We start from the raw sequence: 26,634 nt of genomic DNA, 5'->3' as shown, positions 1-26,634 counted from the left end.
GGGATAACATATAAAGGTTCCCGGAATTTTCTTCTTCCTCCGAGCTACTGCATAATTTCTTTCTGCACAGTAACTTGATACCGCCTCTGCTGATCGGCCTCAAACTTTGTGTTGGTATCTTATTTAGAGGAAGATTTGGGTTATGGTGCTGCGTAGGTGCCTATTTGTCAGTTTTATGCATGTAAATCGCTCAGTAGTCTCCGTACAGCTTAAAAATGCCTCTTCTGATCGGCTTCAAACTTTCAAGACAGGTGTATCCTACTTACAAGATTTGGGAAGTTATTTGAGTGTGTACGTTATCTGGAGAATGTAGCTGCCACTTTGCCAGTTTTTTAATAACAAATAATGGGACATTTTACCTTGCGATAACTTAAAATTCCTCTTCTAAAAGGCTTAGATATTTAAAGACTGGTGCATCTTATTGAAAGGAAGATTTATTTAACGTTTATTATGCATAAATACAAATTTACTAAGTCTGTTCTGCAAAATGTGTGGTTCCTTCACAAATTTACCACTTAAAAAAATGGTGATTGCTCGTTTCTCCCATGGAAAACACTTCGTAAGAAGTTGAATGTAGAATTGATGTCTCTGTCTCAAACACTAGAAATAGTACTGGGAGAGAAATAAATACTGAAAATGAAATCTTAAATGTCAGAGAGATCACAGTGGGAGAAAACTACACGTCGTCATAGGTGGTAATCTCTCAGATTACCTTCAGCCTTCTTTTCCTCCTCCAGTGGATCCAAGAAACCGATGAAGAAAATGCCAAAACATACGTGCAGACTGGCAGAAGTTGATGACCCCAGTTACACCAGCATGTGGGACACCTTTTATGCTCACACAACGGAACCAGCAGCAACCTTCAGCTCACACACAATGCAGGTGGTAAAGCCCTATTATAGAAAGGGCTACTGCAGCTATGCTAGCGGGGACAAGCTTTACTAGTGAGAGTGCTCGCCTTTTAGCTCTGAGTAAGCATCACTCGGGTGACTTTCCTCTAATAAGTTCCCATCTCTGAGACTGGCACACGTCCTGACCCCGCAGATCCTTCATATTTACAGTGGCTGTCCGCCTTGCTGCCCCACTGCACACTGAATATAAGTGTATTTGCGGCAGAAGGTAGTCGACGAACACGGTCTGCATGATCTGAACGGTTAAGTTCCAAAAGTTGGCATGTGATGAATATTATGTTATTCATAGGTATAAATCTTTGATAGGGCAGAAGGTGATTTTTCTTTCAAAGGATTGGGAGGTTCTCCCACCCCAAACACCATCCCATCAAATTTACCTTTTGGTCACATATAGCTTGGGACAGAATTTTACAACAGAAAGAGCACATGAGGATCTCCAAACGCAACAATTTTGTCTATCTAGATCGGGACAAAATGATGAAGGAAAGGGAGCAGCTAATTGTACATATATGTGAAAATTCATCGAGAGAAGAGCAGCAGACGAGGATCCAGGTGGAAACATCCTAACTCAGGGAACTCCAACAGATGCAACCTCAACCCGTGTCCGACTAAACCTGAACAAAAGGCCCTAAAATCTGGAACTCTCTGCTTGAAGATTCCAAAGGTTCCCTATCTACTAACCGCTTCAAAGCTACTGTTTAAAAGCAGCTTCGTACCTTAATGTGATCTTGACAGCAATATACTATGTCAAACAAGTCCTAAATTGCTGATTTTCATCCAATTCTGTCCCCGTTCTTCCAGCTTTCTTTCAACTTCCATATATTAGAATGGCTAGTACCGTCTCATATTTTGTATTGCGATTTCAGGAACTAGTACTAGAGTAAATTTTAAGTATAGCATAGGCTAAGTTTTGACATAGATGCTATGCATTCTTTGTGCCTTCAGTTTTTTTGTATGTCCTGTACAATAATTCTGATATTTAGATTAATATCTGCATTTGTATTTGACCAACATTCGCAATAACCTCCACAAACGTTATAGCGAATTGTCTCGCTAAAACTTCCAACAAATTGTTCTTGCCAAAAAAAAAAAAAAAATCCAGTAGTAGATATGTTGATTTTAAGATGCCTGAAATGTTTTGCATAACCATAGCTTTCTATAAAGTACTTCAGTAATATCACCTTTTCCGAATTAACTGCAAACCATTCATGGTAGAAATAAAGTTTATCATTTATTATCATTATCATCATCTATCATGACGTGAAACTAATGAGGAGAATGCAAACAGGAGTAGACCAAGAAAGACTACAAATGGATCTGGACAAGGTGCAGGACTGATCTGACAAGTAGTTACTGGAATTGAGCCCCAGGAAATGCAAAGTTATGAAAATCGGAGAAGGGCAAAGACGTCCAGAAACAGTATACAGATTCTGGGGACAAAGGCTGCAAACCTTCCTGAAGGAGAAAGCTCTCGGGGTAAGCATAGTTCCAAGCATTTCGCCTGAGGCATACGTAAACCGAATAACTGCTTGCAGCAAATGCGAGACTAGGAAATTTAAAAGTAACCTTCAGAAACATCAAGGAGGCATTAACGACCTTATACACGGTATATATCAGACTCAACTTGGAGTATGCAGCACCAGTGTGGCATTCACATCTAGTTAAGCATGGAAAGAAGTTGCAAAAAATACAAAGGTTTGCAACGAAACTAGTCCCAGATTTGAGGGGTATTATCTGTGAGAGGCTAGAGGAGCTAAGCCTAACAAACACTAAAGAACAAAAGGACCAGAGATGATATGATTACGACATTCAAAATACGCGAGGTCACAGCTAAAAGCAAAAAGTTAAAAGCTCAGATGAGTCACAGAGAAGTTAGAGTGGTCAGGAAGTGGAATGATCTAGACAGTGAACTTGTAGAGGTAGAATCCATACAAAACTTTAAGAATAAGTATGATAGGGTTCACACAGCCAATTATCATTATTATAATCATAGGGAGCGCTAAACCCGTAGGATTATACAGCGCCTGTGGGGGAATGGAAGGCATTCAGGCTCAATCCAGGGAACTGGAGCACAGATCCAATTCCCTAGATCAAGAGCCCCTCACCAGTGTCAAGGAACCTCCCTTGAGGGGTCACGCAGTCAAGAAACCAGTATCAGTCAGCAGAGAGGGGCCAGGAGTTGTGAATCGACCCCTGCGGCCACATATAGGTGAGTAAATACATACACAACAGGCGGAGTGTCGATCGATAAATGCCTCTGACAACCGGTAACTAACTAGCACACACAGGATGGCTGAAATTGATATGATTTGGACGAGGCTTCAAAAGTCGACATAAGAAGGCTCAAGAGGTCAGGAATCAGTGATGCCGTTCAGTGGTCTAGGAGCCGCGACAAGGAGCTGTCTCCACCCATGCAAACATAACTTGGTGAGGACACCTCAGTAAGTACAGCTTTGAAAGTACACTTACACACAGGTACCAGCTGTCAAGACCCTGTAAATACACTGAACACGTAAACTGTATAGGTCATTTTTTTTACAACATAAATTTACAGTACTATATATAGATCCTGTTTATCGTCAGCTGGAACAGTGACAATACACTAACTTGAACCAGAGTTCCTGGAAACGAAGCATAGCTAAACTAAACATTCCTTAACGGAGTCGGGAAAGGTTGTGTGAAGGGTGTGACGAACCGGTCTGCAACACCTGTCATCTGCCAGGGTTACATGTGCGACAGGGACGGCAGTGACAGAGACAGAAGAAGCAATCTACTTACTTTGCCTTCTTCACAAACACCTCAACAGTTGTGCAAGGCAGGAACAAAGCAGGCGAGATCATGCACGTGCATGACCCTCACCTTCCTTTCCAGTCTTGCGGTGGAAAGTCCCAGTCACGTGTCCACTTTACATATGTGTATATGAACAAAAATTTTACAATATATCAGAGATATACCGCGAGTATTTTTTGTAAACACGATTATTTCACAAACTAAGGCCTTATTTATCATGGTCAGATAATTTTCTTTATAATTTTCTAATTCAGTTTGCAACCAACTGTAGTATTCATACACTACATTGTATGTTATACACTTTGAAAGTCACACATAAATCTTTGACACCAGAAAAACGAGCAATAAATCTGCAATAGACTAACGCAAGTTCTTCTCTATCTGTTTTAATCACTTATTAATGTTTATTTAAAAGCTACATATCCTCATACAAATAACCGTATACTAACCACAACTTACCCCTCTATATACAAGTCCATGGCACTCATTAACACCAACATGCGGTATAACGCCCGCATACGAGAGGCCCAGAGTTCGAGCCCCGACTCCACATGTTTTAGTCTAGTGGAGACGGAGTTACATATACATCCCACACACCACGACACAAGGAAACGATAGCACACACCCACTCTCAGTGCTGTCCCAGACAACACTGAACCTCGGCTGGCTCAGTTGCCATGTACAGCTGATATAATACTCTTATTATATTATGCTCGTGATGATTATGATTATGATCATCATTTGTTTTTGACACAAAGGTAGACTGATACTATATTAAGAACGTTTTCATTGGAAACCAAGCTATTTCAAGGTTATAGACTTTAAACAGCGTAGTCTCCACGTTTGGTCTCCAAGCTTGGTCTCCAAGCTTGGTCTCCAAGCTTGGTCTCCAAGCTTGGCCTCCAAGCGTGGTCTCCAAGCTTGGCCTCCAAGCTTGGTCTCCAAGCTTGGCCTCCAAACTTGGCCTCCAAGCTTGGCCCCTAAGTTTGGCCTCCTAGCTTGGCCTCCAAGCTTGGCCTCCAAGCTTGGCCTCCAAGCTTGGTCTTCAAGCTTGACCTCCAAGCTTGGCTTCCAAACTTGGCCCTCCAAGCTTGGCCTCCAAGCTTGGCTTCCAGGGCGGCTAGCTTTCTATTCCAGCGACTCAGTGCTGCAGTATCCTGGGTACGCGCCGCAGCTGCGAGGAGCTGGATGAGATTTCTACATTGTAATTTTTGACAAAACACGTAGCTATATGAATTCGAAATGTATCCCTCAAACCTCGTGTACTGTATATGCCATCTTTGTACCATCAATGTATGAAAATAGGAAAACAAAACTTGTGCGTACAGTGGTATACGTACTTGCAATCACACGTTTTATTGTGATTTTTTTCTCTATATATATGTCGTACCGAAGAGGTAAAATTTGCGATTTTGGATTAAATAGCAACGCTCTTCTTGCCGAATAAGGCAAGCGAAAATTTGTGTATGCCATAATTTCGCAAAAATCATTATGAACCTAACGAAAAAAATATGTTTCACTGTGTTTGTTTAATATTAAATTAATGTAAACTTCTTTAAAATATATTTAGTTGGATAAGGCTAAATTAAATTGCGCTTGTTATAATAAGGTTAGGTAAGTTTTCTAAGGTACTTTTGGTAAAAAATTATTAATTTTACATTAACATAAATGAAAAAAATATATCTTTAAACGTATAAGATAAAATTTTAGAAAGGACTTAATTTTAAATGAGTTCATGCTGACTGACCAATTTTTACCTATTAGGCATGATATATATATATATATATATATATATATATATATATATATATATATATATGGAATACATAGAACCTCGGCTTGGTAAACAACATCAATGGTTTCAACTTCTGAGAACTTTGAATGGTGCAAAGTCGGCGGCTACTAAATGCAAGTTTTTGCAAGATCTGTAATTCGAATCAGAGTGAACGTTTAAATAGCAATAATAATCGTACAGAGCACTCTATTGTCAATAAATGAAGATTCGCTAGTACGTTGGAACTGACTGGAGTTACCGAGATTCTCAACCATCCCGTCAACACATCGATCACGATAATGTAACCTCACTGTTCTTCTACGAAATTTTCGTTGCCTTCTTAATTCTCTTTTTTCATACTAGGTAAAAAACAACGTGATACGTTTTTATCCTGTTAACTTACACCGGGGTAAGCGGTGTAAGTGTAAGCGGCCCCTGGGGAGGGAGGAACTATTAGCCAACACACGGGTCATGGGCGTTCACTCACCCCCCATGCGTTATCTTAGGAAGCATCTTTCATTTTGCATTAATATGTAACAATGAAAATTTTGACAGTCGACCTGGGTTATTAAATCTAGATTTTTTCAATTGCAAGCTGAACGTTCTTCCCTCCATCCCCTTGAACATTATGTCTGCAGTGATGGTTCCCTTGATGCTGCTGAGGGGCTCTTGATCCACGTAATTGGAGCAACCCTTCCCTTTCTCGGATCAAATTTCATCTCCCATTCCACAGGCGCAGTATGACCCGTACGAGTTTGGGACTTTGTCATAATAATAAAATAATAATGTTCGTTTCAACTATTAGCGGGTAATAATGTCCTAGTATTTAAAGTCTACAAAAGAATATTATCACAACTGGCGTTAGATTAAACAAATAGCTCTGGACTTTTCTAGTTTCTAGACATGTTTCGTCAGGTGTGGATCCATGCCTTATACTTTTTTCTTGTAATTTTATTGGGTTTAAAGAAGCCTTTCAGTGACTCATGGCTCAAGTAGTAGGCATCAAACCCAGCACTGGTGGAAGCGTTGGACATGTTTCCTTACTCTTGTTGCTCTTGTTCACCTGCCAGCAAGTACCTGGGTATCAGCCGACTGTTCTGAGCCGCATCTTGGGGAAGAGGATCAAAGGACTCCAATGAAAGTAAGCCAGAAATTGGCTTCTGTGAGAAATTACCTGCAGGAGGTTAACAGAGTATTACCTGAATTAATTCCTGCAAGTAATCTAAGTGAGATAAGTGGGAATTAGTCACAGTAGATCGCTAAACTGTGACTCCCTCGATGCCCACTCCCTACCACTCCCACAAAAAAGCTAGACCTAAAAATAAATTAATAATTACAATGTCAAAACCAGCTACTCTGCTAAATTAAAGTTGTGTGGACTCTAGGTACACAGAATATAATTAGTGAACATAAATTAAAATAGTGTTATTAGAAGGGAAATTCATATTACCACTTACGATTTAATTACTGGATCACAATCATTATTTTTCTGGAAACACACCCTAACACTACCCCTACAGGTAGAATTTACGATGGCCAACGCAAAAACTACTGAACGTTATGGGTAAGCGTCACTTAGCTAAAGTGTGCTCTTGAGAGAATTGGTGTCCTCTATTTTTCCGTCCTTGTTGCCGAATTGTGAGGGGTTTCCATTCTATTTATCCCAATTCTTCAGCAGGGACGTGTCAGCAATTTCTAAATTACGGACTGAGGCTGATATACACCAAATGACCTTCGAGAACGCCTGATTACGTTGTACAATTCAGTCCAGTGTTCACACATTAAATTCATTATGGCATCTCTCCACCCGCGTCACTCTGTTGCTGTTTTTCACCCCCCCCCCTCACTCGAAATTTCTCGAAAGGGTCAAATCAGCATCACATTTTATTACACAATTATTGTATTATTCAATTTTACACATGCTGAATTTAGGAAAATCCAAAATTTTTCACAGCTTCCTTTGGTTTCCATGGGTTACTGACCCTCCAAGGTAATAATCTGAATATAATCTACGAAACTGTAAGGCAGTGGTTCTCGTGATATAAACACCAATAACATTTTGAATCGTAAAATATCGGAAGGCCTCGGTCAGATGACGAAAAGCTCCAGCTACGGGTCATCATATAACCTGCATCAGGAAACACTTGTCCTGTTTCCTCACTGACCTTACCTAACTTAACCTAAATCTTATAATTGGAAAGAAAGCAAATTCTCAGTGCCTAAGGCCTATCGACTACACGAAATATTTTAGTTTATCGGGATTAAGGTTCAGCGATAGCACGAGGGTCAATAAGGCTGCAGTTCAACTGTACACTAACAAAATAATTTCTGAAAAAAAAAGATATACACCTCTCGATGTGTATAATCTGTGCTTTAATAATGTTACACAACGCATTTATACACTAGAAATCAGGAGACAATTTCCTTTTTTTTTTATTGGTATTACTGACGGATTTATTGTGTAGGATTTTAAAAGAATTAATACACGAGTTTTATACAAACCATTTTTTCAGGGCTGGTTGGTTGGTTAATGAAGCTTAAAATTTATATGCTACACGAGCGTCATTAAGGCTGCCTGTGTCCTGTTCACCACCAGTCAAGAATATTTTAATCCCTAAGGTAGGAATTACAGTTAACTCTCAGCATATATACACACACTGAGAGATGTCCACCTCACGGTGTATATATATCACATGCCATCATTATATACCAGAGCCCCAAAGAAAAAGAATAAGTGTTTAAAGGATACTAATTAAATTATGCTTAAAGGATACTAATTAGATTATGTTTAAAGGATACTAATTAAATTATGTTTAAAGGATACTAATTAAATTATGTTTAAAGGATACCAATTAAATTATGTTTAAAGGATACTAATTAAATTATGTTTAAAGGATACTAGTTAAATTGTTTAAAGGATACTAATTAAATTATGTTTAAAGGATACTAATTAAATTATGTTTAAAGGATACTAATTAAATTGTTTAAAGGATACTAATTAAATTATGTTTAAAGGATACTAATTAAATTATGTTTAAAGGATACTAATTAAATTATGTTTAAAGGATACTAATTAAATTATGTTTAAAGGATACTAATTAAATTATGTTTAAAGGATACTAATTAAATTATGTTTAAAGGATACTAATTAAATTATGTTTAAAGGATACTAATTAAATTATGTTTAAAGGATACTAATTAAATTATGTTTAAAGGATACTAATTAGATTATGTTTAAAGGATACTAATTAGATTATGTTTAAAGGATACTAATTAGATTATGTGTAAAGGATACTAATTAAATTATGTTTAAAGGATACTAATTAAATTATGTTTAAAGGATACTAATTAAATTATGGTTAAAGGATACTAATTAAATTATGTTTAAAGGATACTAATTAGATTATGTGTAAAGGATACTAATTAAATTATGTTTAAAGGATACTAATTAAATTATGTTTAAAGGATACTAATTAAATTATGTTTAAAGGATACTAATTAAATTATGTTTAAATGATACTAATTAAATTATGTTTAAAGGATACTAATTAAATTATGTTTAAAGGATACTAATTAAATTATGTTTAAAGGATACTAATTAAATTATGTTTAAAGGATACTAATTAAATTATGTTTAAAGGATACTAATTAAATTATGTTTAAAGGATACTAATTAAATTATGTTTAAAGGATACTAATTAAATTATGTTTAAAGGATACTAATTAAATTATGTTTAAAGGATACTAATTAAATTATGTTTAAAGGATACTAATTAAATTATGTTTAAAGGATACTAATTAAATTATGTTTAAAGGATACTAATTAAATTATGTTTAAAGGATACTAATTAAATTATCTTTAAAGGATACTAATTAAATTGTTTAAAGGATACTAATTAAATTATGTTTAAAGGATACTAATTAAATTATGTTTAAAGGATACTAATTAAATTATGTTTAAAGGATACTAATTATGTTTAAAGGATACTAATTAAATTATGTTTAAAGGATATTAATTAAATTATGAAAGTTAAGACACATGTGCAACATCTGGATATCTTTATTGTAGACGTTTCGCCATCCAGTGGCTTTATCAATACAGATTCTAGGACATAATAGGAAAACAGTAGAACTATATACAAAAGATGAGGTAATCAGTCCCTCGGCCTTGGAGTTAGTGTTCACAGCATCGTGGTGGAGGAGAGTCTGGAGCATAGATAGATAGATAGGACTCACAGGTAAGGACCCACGAGGGGCGAGGGGCAAGTGGGGACAGTGCGAAGAATAGATGGTGAGAGGAATGTCTTGAGTTGAAGAGAGAAGAGTCAGGACTAGACCCAACTGCTAAGCCTGGATAAACAATAACGAAGACGACATAGAAGATAACAGGGACTCTGCGGGTGCTGACTGCAACTGACTGGAGCACTTCAACTTGCAATGACTGGATATGGTTCAGGGACACGTTGTTGCAAAGGCGACGCAAAAACGCACATCGCAAGCACTTCAGCCCTAAAAACGCACAAAGACACAGCTATACGGCAATGGCACTTTTAAGTTATTTGAATTTTTAAGCAAAAAGTCAGATAATTTATGTGTATTGTGGTGGAGGTGCCGGATCATTCAATGATTGAAAAAGATTTACATCATTGTAAGGACGTCTGAGAGTATCATCTAAATAAGTAGTCCAGTAGTCATGATATGTTTCAAGTCTGTCAAGTTGTTTGTCACTAAGTGTCTTCCAGTATACGTTCAAAGCCGGTGTGTTTGTCGTGAGGTGGAGAGATTCACTGGTGGCAAATTCGTCCCACCTCACTCCCAACACCCAACGTAATGCACGATTCTGGATACGTTGAAATTTTAGTGCGTTTGTCTTGGCAATTAACGTCAGAGCGAGTGGAAAGTAAGAGAGTAGAGGACGAATGAGTGCTTTGTAAAGATGTAGTTTTGTCTTGGGACTGGCTCCTCGCAGCTTATATAACCTTGAGAGTGCAGTTCCCGCCAGTATGGTCTTTGTAGTAATGTGAGATTTTAAGTTCAGTGTGTGGTCGAGGGTAATACCAAGGACAACTGTCGTGAAGGAGCGTGGGATGGGGGTACGGGAGGTGCTTGTTTTGAGTTCGACAGGAGTGGGGACATCACGCATTCTATGGAAGTAAGTGATTTTTGACTTATTTGGGTTGGTTTTTATGCGCCATAATAATTCCCAGGCGGTAATCCTGTCGACCTCTCTTTGTGTTCTGCGTGCAAGGAAACGAAAGTTTTCATGTGTTGTGAGTTGAGTGATGTCGTCTGCGTAAGAAAGGGTAATTGTGTTTGGGTAAAGAGGTTCAGGTAAATCATTCGTGTAGAGTATATATAGGGTGGGAGATAGGACAGAACCTTGGGGTACACCCGCTTTTAACGTGAAATAGTCCGAATAATGATCTCTGAACCGTATACGCATCGTTCGGCCGTCTAAAAAATTACATAATAATTTCGTCATATTTATAGTTAAGTCAAAGGAAGTGCAGAGTTTGTATTTTAATCCTTCATGCCAAACAGTGTCAAAAGCTTTTTCTACATCTTTGGCGACAAGGGCGGAGGTACAGTTCTGGGCTTTATTGATACGTATATAGTTCAGGATCATATTCAAAACGTCTTGGGTAGATCGTTTTTTTCGGAAACCGAATTGTCTTTCAGTAAGCAAGTTATGTGTCTCTAGGTGAGTCCTGAGTCGCATATTTACAAGTCGTTCAAAGGTCTTACCCAAAATTTCAAGGAGGCTAATTGGTCTATAGTTCTTGGGGTCAGTCAAGTCTTTTCCAGGTTTCGGTATGAGACATGCAGTTGCAGATTTAAAGAATGGGGGGAAATAGCCAGATGCAAGAGAGGCATTAAAGAGGTCAGTGATAGCAGAAGCAACAGAAAGTGGAAGGTGACGAAGGACTGTATGTGACAGACCTGAAGCTCCTGGAGCTTTTTTTGGAAGGTGTGTTAGTAAGGAGTGAACATCATTAACAGTAAAAGGAGAGTTTAGAGGATGTGTGGAAGATAGGGTATTTAGGTTTATGATTGGATCAGGATTTGTTAAATCTTCATGGTTGGATACCCATCTTTCTATGTCTAATGTGTGTGCTATGACAGCTTGGTCTGGTGGATGTGGGTGGAAGATGTTTTCCCATATGTCTTTGAAAATATGTACCGCTTCAGCAGGGTCAGAGATCTGTCTGTTGTTGCTGTTTATGTGTCTAAAGGTTGTGGATCGAGGGGTGCCTGTAAGTTTCCGAATGGATGACCAGAATGCTTTGGGATCTCTTGTACGCTGTACATCTGTATGATTTATAATTGATTGCCAATGCCGGGCGTGGTCATCGTCTAGGCTATGGATGATATGTGTACGTAAAATAGTGAGGTCCCATCGGATGATATTGAGTCTGTTTTGGTTTGCTAAGAAACGGTGTCTGTAACATGTGAGTAATCTTTTTGTTCTTTCTGATGGACGAAAAGAGTATCGTACTTTGTGGTGTGTCATTGGGATAACCTCTGTAGCAGTTTGGGTAATTGATTGTTGAATGCGTTGAATTTGTGTGTCTATGTCTGATACTGGTCTATTGTTATAGTTGTGTGTGAGATCAAGAGTGTTTAAGCGTTGTTTGAACAGATCCCAGTCTGCCTGAGAATAAGCTGGAGAGGGGCGAACTGGAATGAGTATAGGATTTGAGGAAATATGCAAAATGATAGGAATGTGGTCAGATCCAGAGAGCGGTCCTGGTGTTGTGTAGTGATGTAAGTGATTACTAGCTCTGTTTGTAAAAATTTTATCAGGGATGCCTTGGCCATTGTATGTATAGATTGTTGGGAAATAAGGTCCGAGATGTATGAGATGTTTCTGTGTTACAAGTGTATGAAGTTGCCTTCCATGCAAATCTGTGAAGTTGTCACGGAAGTCTGTGTGTTTGGCATTTAGCAAAGGCAAGAAGACTGGCGTTTATATAGGCGTCAGTGGAAGGGACGGGCAGCAGACGAGGGCAGTCACTGGTAGGCGGGATTCCCCAGTGGAAGTAGGTCCTTCCACTGGGGACATAATTAAATTATGTTCAAAGGATACTAATTAGATTATGTTTAAAGGATACTAATTAAATTATGTTTAAAGGATACTAATTAAATTATGTTTAAAGGATACTAATTAAATTATGTTTAAAGGATACTAATTAAATTATGTTTAAAGGATACTAATTAAATTATGTTTAAATGATACTAATTAAATTATGCTAGAAGATTCATGAATACTTCAAATTTCAAGTTAGTAAGAAGAAATATTCTCACATTATTGCACACACAATGTTTCAAACAGTTTTAAAATAAAATTAGTAAATTGGCACCTACACACTCTAATAACAATTAGAACCCTCATCTAAATAGAATATATTAGTGTTGAAAGTTTGAAGCTGATCAGAAGAGGCATTCTCAAGTTCAACGAAACTAATATTGACAAAGTTGGTTCTTCACAGCCTACTAACAATTAGAACTCTTCACATGAAGAACAAAAAGACACAATACCGTGACTGGAACAATACATAAATAATCCAAATGTAAGTTTTTTTCCTATGTGCAGATTATTTGTGTATTTTCATATAAATCTGGTACATGATACCTGTAAGTAGATAAAAAAAACTAGAGCAAACACACTAGGCATTTAAAACATAAATTTAATAAGAATTAGTCTCGCTTACCTTTTTGCCACAATCTGAATTTTTCTTTGGGTTTGGTACATCAGCGGTGAGAGTTTGATGCCGATCAAAGGAGACATTCTCAAGTTAACACATAAAAATCTTGGAGGTAAAAAAAGAGGGGTAATTCCGACAACCACTAATGATCTAATCAAGTTTGTATACCAAAGGTATGACTTACGATTTCCAAAGTTGTACAACAATTTGCATTTCCGTCAGGAAAGTAGCGTGGAAAATGCTACAAAAAAAAACAGATAAAAAATAAAAGCTACTTTATCTAGGTTGGAAAAATTCAACAAAAACTTAAACAATTGTGACTTATCCGAGACGGACAGCAATGTCGCAGTGCGGGAGCTTTGTGAAGTATTTAAACAATGACGTAGTCTTTCAGGAAAATTTTTTTTAGTTCATCCTCCTATACTAGTTCTGTACAAGAATTCCTATATAGAGAGCTTACTTGAAGGAGCAGTTGTGGGAGAAAGGATGGTCAATTTTTGTGACCCACTGCTGCTGAGAACTGACCGGGACACGTCGCTTTACTCTCTTAATTTCTTTCCTGAAAGAATACGTCAATTGTTTTTCATTTCCGCTGAATTGCTTTCCTGGTGTATAAGCTTTGTACATATCTAGAGCAGATCATACGTCATATCTTTCAAATTTAGCAAACATGAGTTGTAATGTCATTCATTTATATTTTAATCACTACTACTACTACCAACTTTCATTCTGTTTATTAACTGACAGCTGTTAATTACGACTTATCTTGTGTGTGTGTGTGTATGTGTGTGCTCACCTAATTGTGGTTGCAGGGGTCGAGACTCAGCTCCTGGCCCCTCCTCTTCACTGATCGCTGCAAGGTCCTCTCTCTCTCTCTGCTTCCTGAGCTTTGTCTTAAAGCTATGTATGGTTCCTGCCTCCACTACATCACTTGCTAGGCTATTCCACTTCCTGACGACTCTATGACTGAAGAAGTACTTCCTAACATCCCTGTGACTCGTCTGAGTCTTCAGCTTCCAATTGTGACCCCTTGTTTCTGTGTCCCCTCTCTGGAACATCCTGTCTCTGTCCACCTTATCTATTCCACGCAGTATTTTGTATGTCGTTATCATGTCTCCCCTAACCCTCCTGTCCTCCAGTGTCGTCAGTCGATTTCCCTGTGCGTGTGTGTGTGTGTGTGTGTGTGTGTGTGTGTGTGTGTGTGTGTGTGTGTGTGTGTGTGTGTGTGTGTGTGTGTGTGTGTGTGTGTGTGTGTGTGTGTGTGTACTCACCTAGTTGAGGTTGCAGGGGTCGAGTCCAAGCTCCTGGCCCCGACTCTTCACTGGTCGCTACTAGGTCACTCTCCCTGAACCTTGAGCTTTATCATACCTCTGCTTAAAGCTATGTATGGATCCTGCCTCCACTACATCGCTTCTCAAACTATTCCACTTCCTGACTACTCTGTGGCTGAAGAAATACTTCCTAACATCCCTGTGATTCATCTGTGTCTTCAACTTTCAACTGTGTCCCCTTGTTGCTGTGTCCCATCTCCGGAACATCCTGTCTTTGTCCACCTTGTCAATTCCTCTCAGTATTTTGTATGTCGTTATCATGTCCACCCTATCTCTCCTGTCCTCCAGTGTCGTCAGGTTGATTTCCATTAACCTCTCCTCGTAGGACATACCTCTTAGCTCTGGGACTAGTCTTGTTGCAAACCTTTGCACTTTCTCTAGTTTCTTTATGTGCTTGGCTAGGTGTGGGTTCCAAACTGGTGCAGCATACTCCAATATGGGCCTAACGTGCACGGTGTACAGGGTCCTGAACGATTCCTTATTAAGATGTCGGAATGCTGTTCTGAGGTTTGCTAGGCGCCCATATGCTGCAGCAGTTATTTGGTTGATGTGCGCTTCAGGAGACGTGCCTGGTGTTATACTCACCCCAAGATCTTTTTCCTTGGGTGAGGTTTGTAGTCTCTGGCCCCCTAGACTGTACTCCGTCTGCGGTCTTCTTTGCCCTTCCCTAATCTTCATGACTTTGCACTTGGTAGGGTTGAACTCCAGGAGCCAATTGCTGGACCAGGTCTGCAGCCTGTGTGTGTGTGTGTGTGTGTGTGTGTGTGTGTGTGTGTGTGTGTGTGTAATTTTGTGTGTGTGTGTGTGTGTGTACGTGTGTCGTGCCGAATAAGTAAAATTCATCAATTAGCAAGAACTTATTTAAAATTAAGTATTTCTAAAATTTTCTGTTATACGTTTATTTATGGTAGTGTAAAAATTAATAATTTTGTACCAAAAGAACCTTAGAAAGCTTACCTAACCTTAACAAGCGCAATTTAATTTAGCCTAATCCAACTAAATATATTTTAGATAAGTTTACAATAATATAATAATAAACAAACACAATGAATTATACTTTTTTTTCGTTAGGTTCAGAATCATTTTTGCCTTATTCAGCAAGAAGAACATTGCTATTTAAGCACAAATAGCAAGTTTTACCTATTCGGCACGACATATATATATATATATATATATATATATATAGCATATATATATATATATATATATATATATATATATATATATATATATATATATATATATATATATATATGTATATACCATGCAGAAACAAACGGGTATATACAGAGAACGATCGCAGTCGGCAGGATTCGAAAACACCACGTCAGGGAAGGCTGGCAAGGTTCGCCAAATAACGCTCTAGACCACTCGGCCACAAACGCCTCAAAAGCTCGGCAGCCTTGTTTACAGGCCATGTTTCTTCCCAGCCCGGGCACACCAATGGGCCTCAAGCATGGTTTCAAGCTATTTCATTCTCCTACTGTATGTTTTGACTTCACAAGCTATTTTTATATCAGTGCACCACGCAAAAACAACCAGGTTTGTACATTATAAACAAGACTTTTGTAGACATCTGTGGCCAAGTGGTCTACAGCGTCATTTTGGGAACCTTGCCGCCTCCCCTGACGTAGTTTTGAATCCTGCTGACTGCCATCTCTCTCTCTTTCTCTCTCTCCACACACACACACATACACAAATATATATATATATATATATATATATATATATATATATATATATATATATATATATATATATATATATATATATATATATATATATATATATATATATATATGGATGGGGTCCACCTCTGGTGTAAATTGTGGGACCCATAGCCTCGGAGAAGTGGATAAAAAGGCTTCAAGGAAGAATATTTGGATTTCTTCCTGAAGCCGTTTGAATATTCCACTTCCACATATATATGTATATATGTATATATATATATATATATATATATATATATATATATATATATATATATATATATATATATATATTTTTTTTTTTTTTTTTCAATAAGTCGGTCGTCTCCCACCGAGGCAGGGTGACCCAAAAAAGAAAGAAAATCCCCAAAAAGAAAATACTTTCATCATCATTCAACACTTTCACCACACTCACACATTATCACTGCTTTTGCAGAGGTGCTCAGAATACAACAGTTTAGAAGCATATACGTATAAAGATACACAACATATCCCTCCAAACTGTCAATATCCCAAACCACTCCTTTAAAGTGCAGGCATTGTACTTCCCATTTCCAGGACTCAAGTCCGACTATATGAAAATAACCGGTTTCCCTGAATCCCTTCACTAAATATTACCATGCTCACACTCCAACAGATCGTCAGGTCCCAAGTATCATTCGTCTCCATTCACTCCTATCTAACACGTTCATGCACGCTTGCTGGAAGTCCAAGCCCCTCGCCCACAAAACCTCCTTTACCCCCTCTTTCCAACCCTTTCGAGGACGACCCCTACCCCTCTTTCCTTCCCCTATAGATTTATATGCTTTCCATGTCATTCTACTTTGATCCATTCTCTCTAAATGACCAAACCACCTCAACAACCCCTCTTCTGCCCTCTGACTAATGCTTTTATTAACTCCACACCTTCTCCTAATTTCCACACTCCGAATTTTCTGCATAATATTTACACCACACATTGCCCTTAGACAGGACATCTCCACTGCCTCCAACCGTCTCCTCGCTGCTGCATTTACCACCCAAGCTTCACATCCATATAAGAGTGTTGGTACTACTATACTTTCATACATTCCCTTCTTTGCCTCCATAGATAACGTTTTTTGACTCCACATATACCTCAACGCACCACTCACCTTTTTTTCCTCATCAATTCTATGATTAACCTCATCCTTCATAAATCCATCCGCCGACACATCAACTCCGAAGTATCTGAAAACATTCACTTCTTCCATACTCCTCCTCCCCAATTTGATATCCAATTTTTCTTTATCTAAATCATTTGATACCCTCATCACCTTACTCTTTTCTATGTTCACTTTCAACTTTCTACCTTTACACACATTCTCAAACTCATCCACTAACCTTTGCAATTTTTCTTTAGAATCTCCCATAAGCACAGTATCATCAGCAAAAAGTAACTGTGTCAATTCCCATTTTGAATTTGATTCCCCATAATTTAATCCCACCCCTCTCCCGAACACCCTAGCATTTACTTCTTTTACAACCCCATCTATAAATATATTAAACAACCATGGTGACATTACACATCCCTGTCTAAGACCTACTTTTACCGGGAAGTATTCTCCCTCTCTTCTACACACCCTAACCTGAGCCTCACTATCCTCATAAAAGCTCTTTACAGCATTTAGTAACTTACCACCTATTCCATAAACTTGCAACATCTGCCACATTGCTCCTCTATCCACTCTATCATATGCCTTTTCTAAATCCATAAATGCAATAAAAACTTCCCTACCTTTATCTAAATACTGTTCACATATATGCTTCAATGTAAACACTTGATCTACACATCCCCTACCCACTCTGAAACCTCCTTGCTCATCCGCAATTCTACATTCTGTCTTACCTCTAATTCTTTCAATTATAACCCTACCGTATACTTTTCCTGGTATACTCAGTAAACTTATTCCTCTATAATTTTTACAATCTCTTTTGTCCCCTTTCCCTTTATATAAAGGGACTATACATGCTCTCCGCCAATCCCTAGGTACCTTCCCCTCTTTCATACATTTATTAAACAAAAGTACCAACCACTCCAACACTATATCCCCCCCTGCTTTTAACATTTCTGTCATAATCCCATCAGTTCCAGCTGCTTTACCCCCTTTCATTCTACGTAATGCCTCACGTACCTCCACCACACTTACATTCTGCTCTTCTTCACTCCTAAAAGATGGTATACCTCCCTGGCCAGTGCATGAAATTACCGCCTCCCTTTCTTCCTCAACATTTAAAAGTTCCTCAAAATATTCTCGCCATCTACCTAATACCTCCCTCTCCCCATCTACTAACTCCCCTACTCTGTTTTTAACGGACAAATCCATACTTTCCCTAGGCTTTCTTAACTTGTTTAACTCACTCCAAAATTTTTTCTTATTTTCATTAAAATTTCTTGACAGTGCCTCTCCCACTCTTTCATCTGCTCTCCTTTTGCACTCTCTCACCACTCTCTTCACCTTTCTTTTACTCTCCATATACTCTGCTCTTCTTATAACACTTCTGCTTTGTAAAAACCTCTCGTAAGCTACCTTTTTCTCTTTTATCACACCCTTTACTTCATCATTCCAACAATCACTCCTCTTTCCTCCTGCCCCCACCCTCCTATAACCACAAACTTCTGCCCCACATTCTAATACTGCATTTTTAAAACTATTCCAACCCTCTTCAACCCCCCCACTACTCATCTTTGCACTAGCCCACCTTTCTGCCAATAGTCGCTTATATCTCGCCCGAACTTCCTCCTCCCTTAGTTTATACACTTTCACCTCCCTCTTACTTGTTGTTGCCACCTTCCTCTTTTCCCATCTACCTCTTACTCTAACTGTAGCTACAACTAGATAATGATCCGATATGTCAGTTGTCCCTCTATAAACATGTACATCCTGGAGCCTACCCATCAACCTTTTATCCACCAATACATAATCTAACAAACTACTTTCATTACATGCTACATCATACCTTGTATATTTATTTATCCTCTTTTTCATAAAATATGTATTACTTATTACCAAATTTCTTTCTACACATAGCTCAAGTAAAGGCTCCCCATTTACATTTACCCCTGGCACCCCAAATTTACCTACTACTCCCTCCATAACATTTTTACCCACTTTAGCATTGAAATCCCCAACCACCATTACTCTCACACTTGATTTAAAACTCCCCACGCATTCACTCAACATTTCCCAGAATCTCTCTCTCTCCTCTACACTTCTCTCTTCTCCAGGTGCATACACGCTTACTATAACCCACTTTTCACATCCAATCTTTATTTTACTCCACATAATCCTTGAATTTATGCATTTGTAGTCCCTCTTTTCCTGCCATAGCTTATCCTTCAACATTATTGCTACTCCTTCTTTAGCTCTAACTCTATTTGAAACCCCTGACCTAATCCCATTTATTCCTCTCCATTGAAACTCTCCCACCCCCTTCAGCTTTGTTTCACTTAAAGCCAGGACATCCAGTTTCTTCTCATTTATAACATCCACAATCATCTCTTTCTTATCATTTGCACAACATCCACGCACATTCAGACTTCCCACTTTGACAATTTTCTTCTTCTTATTCTTTTTAGTAATCTTTACAGGAAAAGGGGTTACTAGCCCATTGTTCCCGGCATTTTAGTTGACTTTTACAACACGCATGGCTTACGGAGGAAAGATTCTTATTCCACTTCCCCATGGATATAAAAGGAAAAGTAATAAGACCAAGAACTATTAAGATAAAAATCAAAGAAAACTCAGATGAGTGTGTATAAATAAACGTGTACATGTATGTGTAGTGTGACCTAAGTGTAAGTAGAAGTAGCAAGACGTACCTGTAATCTTGCATATTTATGAGACAGACAAAAGACACCAGCAATCCTACCATCATGTAAAACAATTACAGGCTTTCATTTTACACTCACTTGGCAGGACGGTAGTACCTCCCTGGGTGGCTGCTGTCTACCAAGCTACTACATATATATATATATATATATATATATATATATATATATATATATATATATATATATATATATATATATATATATATATATATATATTAGTTTACCATGCTTGCAGCACTCACTACTTCCTCTTGTACTAAGGTTCATTGTTACAATTCATTGAAGAACTTTTAGCATCATTCCCACATCTTGAGTTTAATAAGGAAGATTTCCTAACCAAATAAACAGAGCAAATTAGAAGCCATATAGTTATTAACTAAGAACTAAACTCAAGATGTGGGAATGATGTTAAAAGTTCTTCAATGAATTGTAACAATGAATCGTATTACAAGAGGAAGTAGTGAGTGCTGCAGCCATGGAAAACTAAAACAATTTTCACATCAATTAAGTACTACAGATAGGGCAACACAAGCGTAACTTGTTACTAGTAATTACAAATATTAAAGTATACAGATTCATGGGCGTCCGCTTGAGAGATAAGATAAGATTAAGTTTATTTCTTTGTAAAGGTTACAATGTGTAATTACAATTCTGATTTGCTAAGTACAAAGACAGAGGAGGGCATTAAGGAGGTAGTTGCGTCCTCATCTCTGATTTACCTATCTTCTTCATTCTCCCACCTTGAAACCACTGCTTCGCTCTCCCCCCCCCATATACCCAGAAACCTGTGGGCACTAGTGTCATCAATCTTTATGTATATGCAACATAAAACCTCCACTAGACTGTGTGAGGTGGTGACTGCCAGAATGAAGCTGGTATCCCGTCATTTCTGGCAAATGAATGCAATTTACACAGGTAAGCCTCATAAATCTGCTTATCTCACGTGTAAACTCTATATAAGTTGTAATAAACGACTGTCAATGAATAACCACTAGAATAGAGGGAAGATTGACCCGTGGCCCTGGTATATACTACTCTTACAGCCCATAGTAAATCTACTCTCACACCCCTCAAAAAAGGCCAGGCTAAGGTAAATCCATTTTTGGTACGGCACTGTTATAACTACGGGCTGGGATAGGAAAGTCCCTTAACATAATGAAGCAGAAAAGATTTACTCACGAACTACAAAAAAATTCCCGGTAAATTGGAATAGCGATTGGGGAATAGCCCTTGACGTCATAGATAGCAAAATATCTCCACACTAGGAAAACATTATTTAACAGGTTACAGAGTCGCCCACCATAGTAGCTCGCAGACTGGCCTGAAGGGGGAAAAAAATCCCTACAGCAATATTAACACTAAGAATGTTGGTTCAGGAGAGACAAACAGACAAAAAACACTGACAGTAATGGCCGTGGGGAGAGGATGGTGGTGACGCAGCCAGGGATGCCTGATAACCTCCCCGCGCTGCCACGACCACGCAGATAACCTCCCCGATCTGCCACGACCACTCAAATGATAACCTCGCTCTTCTGAATTCTGATGAGGTCCAAAAACAGAAGTTATCCGCCCATCATCTATACGACCTCAAACATAAAATAAATTTAGAATAGCTTAAACGTATATACAACTGTTCTATAATATAATAATATAAAATGTTCAATAATATCAGGGGAAGTGGTTAGCCGGACTTGAGTCCAGGAGGTGGAAATACAGTAGCACTGCGCTCTGAAGGAGGGGTGGAAATGTAACACCTCGGAAGACCATCTGAACTGTGATGTCAGTACACTTCTGGCAAGGCACCCGTTAAATGAATGATTGATCAGCCTACCTCGGCGAATGTTAGAAATAATAATTATATTTGGATAATTATATAATATCAGAACTAACTATTTTTTTGTTTATCTATTGACCATCGGGATATACAGCGATACTCCGTAGACCTATACTCCACATAGATTTATCGATGACCTACTATAGACGCATTGTGATGTCACAAGCAACGTCATCTTGCTGCCATTGCTATTAGTGACTTGATCAGAATGACATATATGAAATGCAAAAGTTGTAGTCATTCAGAATAGCAGAAACCTAATACTGGGGCGAGCATAAAGCCCAGTACAACGCCAGAATAACCTCTGCGGGCCTTTTATACAACATAATGTACGTTAGGCGCATTTTGGAGTACACAGCACCAGCATGGAACCATCCAAACCTGAAAAAAAAATAAGAAATTGGAGAAAGTGAAGAATAAAATGTTAAAATATCGTGGTTTGTCAATGGTCCAAGTCAGACCGAAACGACATTATTCTCCCTTTCCTAAGTGCAAGTTGTTTACTGGAAAAAAGTGCAGAGCAATGCAACAAGGCTTGTTCTCAGTTGTGGTAAGAAGCATAAGCTACAATGAGAAGCTAATGGAACTGAACCTAAAGATTTTGAAGGAAAGAAGAACTAGGTGGGACGTGATGATACCATACAAAATACTCAGGGGACTTTATTAAGTAGACAGAGATAAGGTTATTTGAGAGGTGAGAAACGGGACCTCGGAGGACAGCCCTGGGAGTTAACGTCACAGAAGAGCCACGGGGATGTTAGGGAGTAATTTCTTCAGTCTCAGAATGATCGGGAAGTATGACAGGGCCCACGAGACTAAGAGGAAGTGAGCCTGCAGAGAGTCGGGTCAAGAGGCAGTGCTAGGATCCGAGTATCGACCCCTGCAACAACAAGCAGGTGAGTACACCCTAGGTATTCATCCACTAAAGAGAAAAAATAAAGATCAAAGCGTATACAGAGACTTTAAGGGAAAATATTTGGATTTCATTCTGAAATTGTTTGAATATTCCACTTCCCCTACCACCACAACTACTGGATCACTATGACATGGCCTTGGATGCACTGGAAGAAAATCAGAATGCAGATGTAATATACACAGACTTTGCAAAAGCATTTGACAAATGCGATCATGGCGTAATAGCCCATAAAATACGTGCTAAAGGAATAACTGGGAAAGTGGGGAGATGGATCTTCAACTTCCTAACAAATCGAACACAAAGAGTAGTGGTCAACAGAGTTAAATCGGAAGCTGCCATAGTGAAGAGCTCTGTTCCACAAGGCACAGTACTCGCCCCCATCTTATTCCTTATCCTCATATCAGACATAGACAGAGATATACACCACAGCACCGTATCATCCTTTGCGGAAGATACTAGGATCTGCATGAGGCTGTCATCTGCTGAGGACGCGGTTAACCTCCAAGAAGATATAAACAAAGTTTTCCAGTGGGCAACGGTAAACAATATGATGTTCAATGAGGACAAATTCCAACTACTCCGTTATGGAAAACTGGAGGAGATAATAACTAGAACAGAGTATACTACTGACTCCGGCCATACAATAGAGCGGAAAAATAATGTAAGGGACCTGGGAGTAGAAATGTCTGAGGATCTCACTTTCAAGGATCATAACACTGCCATGATCGCACGTGCAAAGAAAATGATAGGATGGATAATGAGAACTTTCAAAACGAGAGATGCTAAGCCAATGATGATCCTTTTCAAATCACTTGTTCTCTCTAGGCTGGAATACTGCTGTACATTAACATATCCATTCAAAGCAGGTGAAATCGCAGATCTAGAGAGTGTACAGAGATCCTTTACTGCACGTATAAGTTCTGTCAAGCACCTTAACTACTGGGAACGCTTGGAAGCACTTGACTTGTACTCGTTGGAACGCAGGAGGGAGAGATATATCATAATCTACACTTGGAAAATCTTGGAAGGAATGGTCCCAAATCTGCACACAGAAATCACTCCCTACGAAAGTAAAAGACTGGGCAGGCGATGCAAAATGCCCCCAATAAAAAGTAGGGGCGCCATTGGTACACTAAGGGAAAACACCATAAGTGTCCGGGGCCCAAAACTGTTCAACAGCCTCCCATCAAGCATTAGGGGAATTGCCAATAAACCCCTGGCTGCCTTCAAGAGAGAGCTGGACAGATACCTAAAGTCAGTGCCGGATCAGCCGGGCTAAGATAAGATAAGATAAGATAAGATTTCGTTCGGATTTTTAACCCCGGAGGGTTAGCCACCCAGGATAACCCAAGAAAGTCAGTGCGTCATCGAGGACTGTCTAACTTATTTCCATTGGGGTCCTTAATCTTGTCCCCCAGGATGCGACCCACACCAGTCGACTAACACCCAGGTACCTATTTGCTGCTAGGTGAACAGGACAACAGGTGTAAGGAAACGTGTCGAAATGTTTCCACCCGCCGGGAATCGAACCCGGGCCCTCCGTGTGTGAAGCGGAAGCTTTAGCCACCAGGCCACCGGGCCACGTCGGGCTCGTACGTCGGACTGCGTGCGGCCAGCAGTACCAGCCTAGTTGATCAGGCCCTGCTCCATCGGGAGGCCTGGTCATGGACCGGGCCGCGGGGGCGTTGATCCCTGGAATAACCTCCAGGTAACCCCATATTTTACTGTTTCATCAATGAGTATATTTTATTACATAATATGTTACACAAAGCTTAACAGATACATTGATGTTAGAGAGATAGCATATATAATGCATGAGAGGAATGCATTACAAGTGCATATTGCTATGTGTTTGTCAAAAACTACGTACATTATGCAAATCTCACCCGGCTTCTCAGAGCTGTGGCGCTAACCAGGATACTACTACTACTACTACTACTACAACTACTACTACTACTACTACTAATAATAATAATAATAATAATAATAATAATAATAATAATAATAATAATACATGGTTTCACCAGCGGAAGCCAGACCGGAATTCGCAAGGAAGGATGTACTAGTGTTACACCTGGGTAAATCCCGTAACCCAGAAACGTTGTGTAAAGGATTAATAATGTTCTATTTTTTTTTTTTTTTTTTTTTTTCGCCGGTATTCTCCCGGCCCGGGTCTTTTCCAAGTAGTGGTGACCCGGCCTTGGCTCCCTATCTGGGGAGTGTCTAGAGACTTAAGTCTCCCATGGGAGGAGGTACAAGTACCCCCTCATCTTTGGGACCAACTGTCCCCAGGCCTAGCCACATTCCCCGCCCTCACGGGGCTCGTAGGGAGAAGCTAGGCCTCTGGTCTGCCATCTGCCCCGCCCCAAAGGGGCTCGTGGGGATGGCAGTCTTGTGAGCTGCAGGTGGTAGCAAGCTCAGGCATTTATATAATGTTCTCCCAGACGCAACAACCTTAACCTAGCGTGTGAATAGAATAAATATTTTTTAAGTGTGTGTGTGTAAATAACGATTATATATATATATATATATATATATATATATATATATATATATATATATATATATATATATATATATATATATATAAATATATATATATATATATATATATTATATATATATATACATATATATATATATATATATATATATATATATATATATATATATATATATATAAATATATATATTATATATATATATATATATATATATATATATATATATATATATATATATATATATATATATATATATATATATATATATATGCAGCAATCACAAACACGCAATACAAGATGCAAAAATAACCACAATGGGGAAGTTGAAAGAGAGCTCTAGGCCTTTCGTGTTTCAATCAACTCATCTTAAGGAGCTTGCAATGTTGCAGAAATGAGTAGAAAGCCCAGGTAGATTCGTTCAATGGAACGACTCTAGCTAGAATGAAATGGAATCGAGCAGATCACTGCCAGAAAAATGAAGGCAGGATATTAAAAGAGTAAAAAGCATATAAAAACCCATCAGCATTAAATATTTAATGCGACCACAACAATAATGACATGCCATTGGACTCGATATTCGTCCCGTAAAAAGAAAATGATCTACGGGAAGCAGCAGAGGCTGACACACCTCACCCTTAGGTAAACTCTGGGTTATTCATAAAGGTACGCGGGAGCAACAGAACCTGAGTGCTCCTCAGTTCGACAGTGTAGATTGATACATATACCACAGTGACAATAAGATCTTACCTCAAACTAACGATCACTTCTACCAAACAGGATACTGTCGAAAGATAAAACAAATTTTCCTTCCTTCAGCCTTCACTCAGGATCGGTGAACGACAGGAAATATTAAGACTTCCCAATAATGTTATGGAGGCTTAGTAACTATGTACGTCAGGTGGAGTAAAATCTCTCTCGAGCACCTTAGGCAAGATCGTTTACATATCCATGGTGAAATAAATGCCTTCGCGGGTAGAGACTCACGTTTACAATTTATTGCTATTCTGTACGATCTACCGGGCCTTAATTGTTTTAAATGTATCAGTTACTATCAATCATATCAATTATCTTTTTTATCTTCTACCTGATATCTGAGAACATAAATTTGGGAAGAATGTATTATCCAGTATTTGCAACTTGACGCTGAGTAAAACATAACCTAGACTTGTTTCAGACATTCAGAATGACATTCATTATTACTCAATGACTAATATTGTAGATACTGGCTACATAACCTAACTTTTCTTGAACTGACACATAGACTCCACCTAAAACTTCAACTGCAACAAGGACCCGGTTCATATAT

At 38.6% G+C, this 26,634-nt stretch overlaps 1 long non-coding RNA gene across 2 annotated transcripts in view; it reads left to right on the top strand.

The window, feature by feature from the left end:
* Positions 1-3,233: 3,233 nt before the first annotated feature.
* LOC138854265 (uncharacterized) overlaps positions 3,234-26,634 on the top strand; it is a 26,715-nt gene continuing 3,314 nt past the window's right edge. For both annotated transcript variants that reach the window (XR_011393472.1, XR_011393473.1), the window contains exons 1-2: positions 3,234-3,352; positions 7,989-8,094. This is a non-coding gene — a long non-coding RNA (uncharacterized lncRNA). The remainder of the gene's footprint in view (positions 3,353-7,988; positions 8,095-26,634) is intronic.

Source organism: Cherax quadricarinatus, chromosome 53, assembly GCF_038502225.1.
Source record: "Cherax quadricarinatus isolate ZL_2023a chromosome 53, ASM3850222v1, whole genome shotgun sequence".
Taxonomy (NCBI): Eukaryota; Metazoa; Arthropoda; class Malacostraca; order Decapoda; family Parastacidae; genus Cherax; species Cherax quadricarinatus.
The sequence above is the reverse complement of the archived record's forward strand: the minus strand, read 5'-3'. Positions and strand labels throughout refer to the sequence as shown.